Source organism: Octopus bimaculoides, chromosome 19, assembly GCF_001194135.2.
Source record: "Octopus bimaculoides isolate UCB-OBI-ISO-001 chromosome 19, ASM119413v2, whole genome shotgun sequence".
In the NCBI taxonomy this organism is placed as follows: Eukaryota; Metazoa; Mollusca; class Cephalopoda; order Octopoda; family Octopodidae; genus Octopus; species Octopus bimaculoides.
Window position 1 is genome coordinate 30,527,991 of NC_068999.1, and position 10,898 is coordinate 30,538,888.

A 10,898-nucleotide genomic window follows, 5' to 3' on the forward strand; every position below is an offset into this window, starting at 1 on the left:
CCTTTGGAAATGTGCTGTAAATGAGAAGACCCGGCAAGCCAAGTAAGATCGTTGCCAGTGCCCCTGGACTGACTTGTGCGGGTGGCACATAAAAGACACCATTTCGAGCGTGGCCGTTTTCGTGCGGGTGACACGTAAAAGCACCCACTACACTCTCTGAGTGGTTGGCGTTAGGAAGGGCATCCAGCTGTAGAAACTCTGCCAAATTAGACTGGAGCCTGGTGTTGCCATCCGGTTTCACCAGTCCTCAGTCAAATCGTCCAACCCATGCTAGCATGGAAAGCGGACGTTAAACGATGATGATGATGATGATATATATGCCGCCAACACAGTTTTCTTCAAAATATGAGTAGTTTATCCTGTTCATGGTATATTATTAGCATTATCCTGCATTTGATAATTATATTATTGTGTTTTATATATATATATATATATATATATATATCATATGTATGTATATACAGGTGCAGGCATGAATGTGTGCTAAGAAGCGATATGTAATAGACTGCCTAAATAGCAATCTTGAGAAATTAGGCTTCTCAAAACCAGATAGCAGAAAGCTAATCCGAAGGCTATAGATCCAATCTATCACTGGAACTATAAAAATCTGTAAAACTTTCCGGAAGTTTATCATTTAAATATATATATGAACTTGTCTAGATATGGAACAATCATCATCATCATCATCATCGTTTAACGTCCGCTTTCCATGCGGTACTGGCAACGGCCACGCTCAAAATGGTGCATCTCATGTGCCACCCGCACAAGAACCAGTCCAGGGGCACTGGCAATGATCTTACTTGGCTTGCCGGGTCTTCTCACGCACAGTACATTTCCAAAGGTCTCGGTCCGTAGTCATCGCCTCGGTGAGGCCCAATGTACGAAGGTCTTGCCTCACCACCTCAGCCCAGGTCTTCCTGGGCCTACCTCTTCCACGGGTTCCCTCAACTGTTAGGGTGTGGCACTTTTTCACGCAGCTATCCTCCTCCATTCTCACCACATGTCCATACCAGCGCAATCGTCTCTCTTGCACACCACAACTGATGCTTCTAATGTTCAGCTTTTCTCTCAAGATACTTACACTCTGACGGGTATTCACATTGACATTACACATCCAACGGAGCATACTGGCTTCATTCCTTGCGAGCTTACGTATGTCCTCAGCAGTTACAGCCCATGTTTCACTGCCATGTAGCATGGTTGTTCGTACGCATGCGTCATACAGTCTGCCTTTTACTCTGAGTGAGAGTCCCTTTGTCGCCAGCAGGGGTAAGAGCTCTCTAAACTTTTGCATGCGAATACATACATAAAACAAAACATGCAAATCTACACACATACATACATATACATACATACATACATACATACATACATACATATATACATACACCAAACTAAAAATACCCTGTTGTTGATGCTGAAATTCCAATGAAGGAGGCTTGGATCTAGGTTAGAAACTGACTCTTTCTCTATTGGCAAGAAATCTTGAAATAAAATTGAATAATGACTCACACACACACACACGCACACACATACACACACAGACACATGCACACACACAAACACACACACACACACCATTGTCGTCATCATCATCATCATCATCAGTTCATATGTCCGCAAAAGAAGCACTTTGAGTTTGATGAGTTGCCTATATGGTTAAGTGCTTTATAGGTGTGAACCAACGGTCACGCTATGACTAGCCATAACAATTAACTTCCTAAAATAGATATATATACAGACACACACACACAGAGACAGAAAGATAGATAGATAGATACCTAGTACCTATCTATCTAAGTAGAAAGATATATATGCATAATTATAGATGTGTGTATTTGTCTGTCTGTCTGTCTGTCTGTCTGTCTGTCTCTCTCTCTCTCTCTCTATATATATATATATATATATATATATATACATATATATATGAAGGCAACTAGATCATTCACTACTGGGTTTCCATGGTTGTATTGCAGCGTATGCAAACACAAACATCTGTAGAGGAAATTGATTAGCATTGCACACATATAAAGTTGGTTCTATGTACAGTTAGTTCTCATGGAAACGTGTGAGAATAAGCAATAAAAATAGTGATTCAAGTTAAGAAAGCATTATTGTTCAAATCTGCCCAGTCAATTTGTTATTTTCACAACTGATTTGCCAATAGCTTATTTGATGCTTTACACAAGTATAACAATATTTTCTCTTCTATAAACTGATTCTATAATTATTACTCTAAGAATTCATTTTCACTTATAATTTAATCTCTTTTTTTTACAATAAAATGGCAATGGGAGAGGAATGAACAGCTATTTTTTGTTTTACAATTGAAATTGTGATAAAGAATATCTTGTAGCAGGAAAGTTAATATTAGGAAAGACTGTAATAGTTTAAAATTGAATAGGAAATGCTGTTTGTGCCAAGTAGCTTCTGGCTTTAATTTAAAATGGAACTCTTGAATGACTTAAAAATTTACAAAATGAATAGATCCATGCCATTGCAATTTTAAAATTATTGTCTCTCAATGGAATTACTTTTCCTCTGAAGAAAAAGAAATGAACTAGAACTACAGAAACAAAAGCTGATTACTTGGAATAATATGATAGATTTCTTTTTCAACCAGCTTTAATAAATATATATGAATATTTTTTAAACATGTTGTGTTCATCAAATACTTCTTATTTGTATATATATATTTACAAATACATGGTCCAATAAAGAAAATAGTGATCAAAACTAAAACAGAAAGGATTTCTTCGAAGTAATAAAGAGCAATTAAAAAAAGAAGAAAAATGAGTGGCTAGCTATAATTTCTAAACTATTTTAAAGTGTTAGGAAGTGTAAACCTTTATCATAATTAATTTAAGAACCTTTTGTTATGTTCCAATACCAGCTTAATTATAAAAAGTGAATTATTTTACTATCTAAATTCTTGATTACTTTCAAAATTATTCAAAATGCAGAGATTTTCATGAGAAGTATAGTTAGAAAAGGGCTTGCAGCCATATTTCAATATAGGCTTATGTCCTGGATGGTAAAACACCGAGTTTAGTGTAGCGATTACTATGGTATGGTGTATTGTCTATCATAACTGAAGTGGAGGGAAGAGGGACATTATCAGCGGATCCAGTCTTAGCAAAAATATGTATACATATATACATCTAATAATGTTCCATGGAGTGTCATGGGCTGAAAAAATTTCAACTTCTTGCTTAATGCAAGCCCTTAGTAATCTAGTAGACTGTCTCAGTATTACGTGTCAAAAGTGAAACAATAAGATCTCTGTTGTAATGTGAGATAATAGTTTCAGTTTTAATACTTTCACTATGTATATAACATACACATAGTGAAACTATTATCTCACATTACATATATACGTGCACACATATATACATATGTGTATATATATGTGTGTGTGTGTGTGCGTATATATATAGATGTATATGTATAGATGTATATATATATAGATTTATATGTATATATATATTAATGTATATATATATATATATATATATATATATATATATATATATATATATATATATATATACATATATATATATATGCATATATATATATATAAACTTACTTGGAAATGGATGCATGGCATTCAATCAAATAATAATGTAATATATATATACACACACATGCATATATGGGTACAGGACGTCACCGACAGTTAACGACATGAAATACAAAAACAAATGAGTTCAATACGCAAACGGGAGAAACAAATGGAAAACAGGAGAAGTAACACAAAGAATGTCCCTTCATCAGTTATCGGCTGTCTATCTACTCCTCATTTTGAGCACTGAATGATAATATGAGTTTTCGAAGACAGTTGCTCCTATCAGTACCAAAATAGAATTTTGGATTTATGGAGGGTCAAAGTTGGGAACAAAAACAGGACAGAGGAGACATACAAGGAAACTGAACGAAAACAAACATGGAAAGTGTTAGACCAGAACGAGGGTAAAATAGCGAACGCTAGAGAAATATTTTCTTTGAAAAGAAAGAAAGATAGAAGAGAGAGAGATAGAATACGTCCAGTCCTTAGGACAGTTCTGAAGGAAAAGGAAGATGGACAATGGTCATGTGTGAGCAACAAGAGAGAGAAAAAGAGAAAGAGGGAGAGAGAGAGAGAGAGAGAGAGAGAGAGAGAGAGAGAGCGATAGAGAACAGTGAAGGATTTATGGAGGGTCAAATTTGGGAATTATTATTTGATTGAATGCCATACATCCATTTCCAAGTAAGTTTTTCTTTTTGGTGCAACTCTACTCTATACTGTTTTCTCCCACATCCTTTTCTCTAATTACCTTTTTCTCCCCTTCACTGTTGTCCATGAAGTCATCAGATATAAGTTATATATGATGAGGAAATGTCAATTTGTCAAAAAAGGCAAAAGAAAATCACTACATCAGATCTAAAAGGCTCTTAAACAAACTGAAAAATCCATTAGATTTGATTTAGTTTTTCTCAAACGAGAAAAACTTCGACCAAGATCAAAAAGATAACAGAAGAAATGACAAATGGTTATGTGCAGACCTTTATGAAGTTCCAAGTGTTATGCATGCATAATTTCCTGCAACTTTCATGGTTTTAGGGGTTGTCAGCAATGAAGGGCATGTGATGCTTCCTTACTTCTTTCCACAAGGCCTTAGAGTTAACTCTGCCGCCTACATTGAGGTCCTGGATATATTTGTTAATCCCTGAATAGACAGTTTATGCAATGGAAGGTCATATGTGTTTCAGTAAGACTCTGCACTATCACACATGGCTCTAGTAACACAGGAATGGTTGGCTGAAAATTTTAATGATCATATAACCCCTAACATTTGGCCTCCTAATTCCCCAGATCTCAATCCATTGGGCTATTACATGTGGAGCATTGTTGAGAGAGGTCAATGAACGTGCCCATAACACCAAAGATTCTTTGAAAGCTGGCATAATCAGAGAAATGTCCAAAATGAACCAGGACCACTTGATTTAAGCATGTAGATGATTTAGATCTCATATAGAAGCAGTTGTTGAAGCTGAAGGTGGCTTTATTGAATAACATTATAGAAAAGAAGGTTTATTTTTATCCTCCTAGCATTTTTTGATAAATAATATTATTATCTGTTATTATATATCTGTTTTTTATAAACATAAATCTGTTCTCAAATATCTTATGTGCCCTGTATATATGTATGTATATATATGTGTGTGTGTGTGTGTGTGTGTGTGTGTGTGTGTGTGTGTGTGTGTGTGTGTGTGTGTGTGTGTGTGTGTGTGTGTGTGTGTGTGTGTGTGTGTGTGTGTATATACACATGAGAAAGTACCTAAAAGTAACTGGAAACATTCTCTGTGGGAAACCCCGTAGCAGTTCAGGCTTCTGCCACTAGAACCCACTTGGTGCAACCCTTAGACATCAGTCTGCCAACCAGCATTGTAGCATGAATCTGTACTGCCAAGTGGTGCATCTTTGTTTTGCAGTGCTTCTCCCCTGTTCGTTGATTTTTGCAATGACTGAAATGATGGAACAGCATGCTTCTGTGAAATTCTGTTTTCTGCTGGGGAAAACGGCAGTCAAAACAGTTGTCATGTTTCAAACAGCTTACAAGCACACTACCATGAGCAGAACAGTAGTTTACGAGTGGTTTCACACTTTAGGAATGATCATTTGTTGTTTGAAGATGAACCTCGTTCAGGGTGACCTCTCGAATGAATGAAGACATCAGGAAAATTCATGAACTGATCTTGGAAGCCCATCGCTGAGCAACTGACAAACTTTTTGATATGACTGGTGTGTTCTGGAGCTCCTGCCAACGAATTTTGAGCAAGGAAATGCAAGTGAAAAGAGTTTCAGCAAAATTTGTGCCTTACTTTCTCACAAAAGATCAAAAGCAGTCATGAGTGAATGCATGTCATGATCTGGAAGAATAGTTGAAAGTTGATCTGGACCTTTTTTTTTTTTTGAAGGTGATCACTGGTGCTACAGCTACGACCAGGAAATGAAGTAGCAATCAAATCAATGGAAGCATTCAATGTAACCCCACCCCAAAAAACCACATCAAGTGAAGTCCAATGTCAAGATTATGCTGATTTGTTTCATCAATGTGAAAGGAATTATCCACACAGAATTTGTTCCTCCTGGTCAAACTGTTAACCAGATGTTTTACTTGGCAGTTCTGAAGCATTTACAAGATGTGGTGAGATGAAAACACCTTGACCTCTGGCAGAGTGGAGAATGGTCATATCATGACGACAATGTGCCTGCACACACCGCCTTGAGTGTGAGACAGTTTTTGACCAGAAATGGCATGACCCTCACTTACCCAACCTCCCTACTCACCCATCTTGCTCCCTGTGATTTTCTTTTGTTCCCCTGAATGGAAAGTCCTTAAAGGAAAACGTTTTGCAGATGTGGAAGAAGTGAAGAAAAAACGAGGGAAGAATTAAAAGGCATCACTTCACAAGAGTTCCAGGACTGATTCAAACAATGGACCAATGCATTTCTTGAAATGGAGAATACTTTGAAGGTGGTAAAAGTGTAAACCTGTAAAACTAAGTGGACAAAATAACATTGCAAAATTCTGGTTTCTTTTGGGTACCTCCTCGTATATAAATATATGTAGCTGATAGTTTCCACTATCTGGGTGACCAAGTTAGTTGTGGGGGAGGGTGCGCAGAAAGTGTAGCTGCTAGAATAAGAATAGCTTGGGCAAAGTTCAGAGAGCTCTTACCTCTGCTGGCGACAAAGGGCCTCTCATTCAGAGTAAAATGCAGACTGTATGACGCATGTGTACGAACAGCCATGCTACATGGCAGTGAAACATGGGCTGTGGCTGCTGAGGACATGTGTAAGCTCGCAAGGAATGAAGCCAGTATGCTCCGATGGATGAGTAATGTCAGTGTGCATACCCGACAGAGTGTAAGTATCTTGAGAGAAAAGTTGAACCTAAGACGCATCAGTTGTGGTGTGCAAGAGAGCCAATTGCACTGGTATGGTCATGTGGTGAGAATGGATGAGGATAGCTGTGTGAAAAAGTGCCACACCCTAGCGGTTGAGGGAACCCTTGGAAGAGGCAGGTCCAGGAAGACCTGGGATGAGGTGGTGAAGCATGATCCCCGAACATTAGGCCTCACCGAGACAATGACTTGTGACCAAGACCTTTGGAAATATGCTGTATGTGAGAAGACCCGGCAAGAGAAGTGAGACCAAAATCCAAGGCCTCTGCCAGGGATGTAGCCAGCCCACTTATGCGTACCATTCCTTCATTGGACACTAAACTCCGCTTGCGAAGACCTGTTGAGGCATGTGAAATCGAAATCGAACTAAATTCGATGACTGGCACCCATACCAACATCTCTTTCATTGAACGCTAAACTCGGCTTGCGAAGACCTGTTGGGGCAAGCGAAAACGAAATCATGATGGCACCTGTACCAGTGGAGCACTAAGAGCACTGTCCGAGTGTGATCGTTGCCAGAACACCAGCTGTCTGTTTTCCGTGCCGGTGGCACATAAATAGCACCATTTGATCGTGATCGTTATGAACCTCGCCTTCCTGGCACTTGTGCCGGTGGCATGTGAAAAGACATTCAAGCAAGATCGTTGCCAGTGCCACTGGACTGGCTCCTGTGGAGGTGACACGTAAAATACACCATTTCGAGCATGGCCATTGCCAGTACCGCCTGACTGGCCTTCGTGCCGGTGGCATGTAAAAGCACCCACTACACTCTTGGAATGGTTGCCTTTGGGAAGGGCATCCAGCTGTAGAAACTGCTAAATCAGATTGGAGCCTGGTGTAGCCACCTGGTTCACCAGTCCTCAGTCAAATCGTCCAACCCATGCTAGCATGGAAAGCGGACATTAAACGATGATGATGATGATGACATACACACACACACGCAGGCACACACACACACATGTATATGTGTGTGTGTGTGTTTATGTCCCGTAACTTACTGATTTGGTAAAAGCGACCAACAGAATAAATAACAGGCTTTATAAAATAAGTACTGGGGTCAATTCATTTGACTAAAATTCTTCAAGGTGGTGCTATGCCCCAGCATGGCTGCAGTCTAATATCTGAAACAAGTAAAAGAGACTAAAAGATAAAAGATGACAACAGAGAAGGTTGATTGAATACTGACCTGATTAAATATACATAGGATTCCTTTGATGTGTTTAGGACAATGGGAAATGAAATGATCCACTGAATGTGTCAATCATTCATCTTTTGATAGAGACATTTGAAAGTGACAAAAATATAAGGATACAACCAAACAGTTTGTTCTTGAATTTCTTGGAGAACCAGATGAAGTTTATTCCAGCTTGACCTTTCTTCCACAATCTATGTCACCATAGAATAATTGTGATATCTCCATGAAGACATATGAGACCATGGAATGGTCACAGATATACAAAAACAGCATTTCTCAGTTGGGATTTCTAAGTACCCTTGGGTTCTGTGAGAAATGGTGGTAAATAAGCTAATTATATGCAAAAGCAATTTTGTGTTATTATACAGGCATGGCATATTCCCTGAGGCAGGGAAATCTAAGGATCTGTAGGTAGTATGGAAACCCAAGAGGAAATATGACCTCTTACTAAAGAATTGTAGGGGGATTTGGTCTAAGTGAGTTTTTGGTTAAGACTCAATTTTTAAAATTCTTTTTGTGGCATCTGATGGACTTGGCACTGCTAGATTTTTCAAAGACAGTTCTAATATTTATTTAATCTCTTATGAATTTTAATTTTATGAAAGAAAAAGAAAAAGATGATAAAGATGTATAATTATTGTTATGTAGGGGTTCCTTGAGATATGGAATGTAAGAGTGAAAAAAGATGGGTAACATTGTGCTAAATGGTTGAGTTAAAATATTATTTTAAATCACAACACTAAGTCTGGAGTGGCACTTTCTCAGATATCATTTACTAAAACATGGTCATCTCAAGGGTGGTACTCATGTTGCACAAGCATATTTCATTATAATGATGTTCAGATGTCTCTTTATGGTGACCTCATTTGTCATCCCATCTACTGAAAGTTCTATAGTGATGGAAGAGTGGCAACAAGTGCAGATCTAATCAGCTGGATGTGCACAATAAGTTACAACTTTCGCCTGTCACCTGTTCTTCAAACCATGCAGATCTGCAACAGGACCAAATTATCATCAGAGAGGTTATGGATTGAAAGTCAGAAATGCCCTTGACAATGAAGAAGTACAAGGAGACCATTTGTACAAGTATGTGTCTGTGAGTGTATCTGTAAAGCTGGGCTACTGGAAAAGAAAGAAAAACAAGAATTGCTGTTATGTCCCTGTAACTGTCATTAGAAAGAGTTTCATGTTTTGTCTGTGGCTGATGATATGGGATTTGTATCAAGCTGTTCAGGAACAGTAATACACAGAAACCTAGATACATAACACCATGACCAAACACACACAGTACTGTAACACAACCCACACAACACCATAAACCGTCACAGACAGCAGCATAAACCAATGCACACTGCTATAATTCAATTCACATAGTACCACAAGCTGACCCACATAAACACGATAATCAATTTTTAAAAAATATATAAATATAGTTGCTTACTTTGGATTCTAGTTTTTGGTTTCCTTATTGGGTAAAAATTCAAAAGTGAAGAAACCATATTAAAAAGATATCTCATGCTGCAGTATCAAACTTGGTGCCACGTTCAGCAATCACAAACTGTATGATGGCTTCATATTTTACGGAGTCTAGAAATAGGATTAAATTTTCTGCATTGGTTGGTCTTTGTCAAACTGGAAAATTAAAAGAACATGAAAGAATCGTAACTATAATCTTAGCTGGATTTCAGCAAAATATTACAACTATAGAATATTGGGACTTTGGAATATTGGCGCTAGAAAATATTCTTGCAACAAAACACTAGTACTATGGAATATTAGTACTATAGAATATTGGTACCTATAAAATACTGATGGTTGGTGCTATGTAAAAACACTTGTGCTGGTAGCATGTAAAAGGCACCCACTACACTCTATAAAATGGTTGGAATTAGGATGGGCATCCAACCATAGAAACCATGCTAAAACAGACGATTGGTGACTGGACAGCTCTCTGCTGGCCAGTCAAACAATATAACCCATACCGGCGTGGAAAACGGATGTCAAATGATGATTATGATGATGATGATGATGATGATGATGATGTTACAGCATAGCAATTTTACTGAATCTTAGTAAAACAAATTATTTGCACTACAATTTGATAACAGCTTTTTGTTGAAATGTATACACACACACACACACAACCATATAAATTTATACAAATAACAGGCACAGACATTAGTATAAATATAAAAATCCTTCTAACATATGAAAAATGTTCAAAACACTTGGCAATCAATTATTTCAAAGTCAACAAATTTTGCCTCCTTCAGGGCATGTGAAGAAAGAATTTTTCTTTATGGAGCCAAGATCTAGACAATGAAGGAGATTCAAGCTCACCTCTATCAGGCTTCTTATGGGGGATCAAAATATCTATTGATATGAGCAGAAAACCAATGTTCGATAGGCTTTGTTGGCCTTTCAAATGTTTGATGGGCTTTGTCGGCCACTGCTATTATGCTAAACAACAGATCATATCAGATGTATTTCTGGTGACTTATGCATTCTAATAGTGGATGGAGACCACTTAACTACACTGCAGTTATTGATAGAGACACAACATGATATTGAGAACTTACTAAACCTAATGGGGAATAGAAATTCCTGGTGCAGCATTGTGAGATGCCTCTCAGTCACATCTCACAACGCTCATTTCTTAAAGAAGAAGGATATATAGTATGTGGTATAAAGTAATCTATAACATATATTTGGGAATATATAGTATCTAGTAAATAGTAATATATATGTGTGT

The 10,898-nt window shown here is 37.7% G+C and overlaps 1 protein-coding gene across 10 annotated transcripts in view; it reads right to left on the reverse strand.

The window, feature by feature from the left end:
• LOC106871878 (blood vessel epicardial substance-B) overlaps positions 1 to 10,898 on the reverse strand; it is a 535,134-nt gene that overhangs the window by 105,358 nt on the left and 418,878 nt on the right. For 7 of the 10 annotated variants that reach the window (XM_014918624.2, XM_052974859.1, XM_014918627.2 and 4 more), the window contains one exon: positions 9,588 to 9,778. The exons of the other annotated variants lie outside the window; for them this stretch is intronic. The gene's annotated coding sequence lies outside the window, so the exon portion shown is untranslated. The remainder of the gene's footprint in view (positions 1 to 9,587; positions 9,779 to 10,898) is intronic. 10 annotated transcript variants of the gene reach the window in all.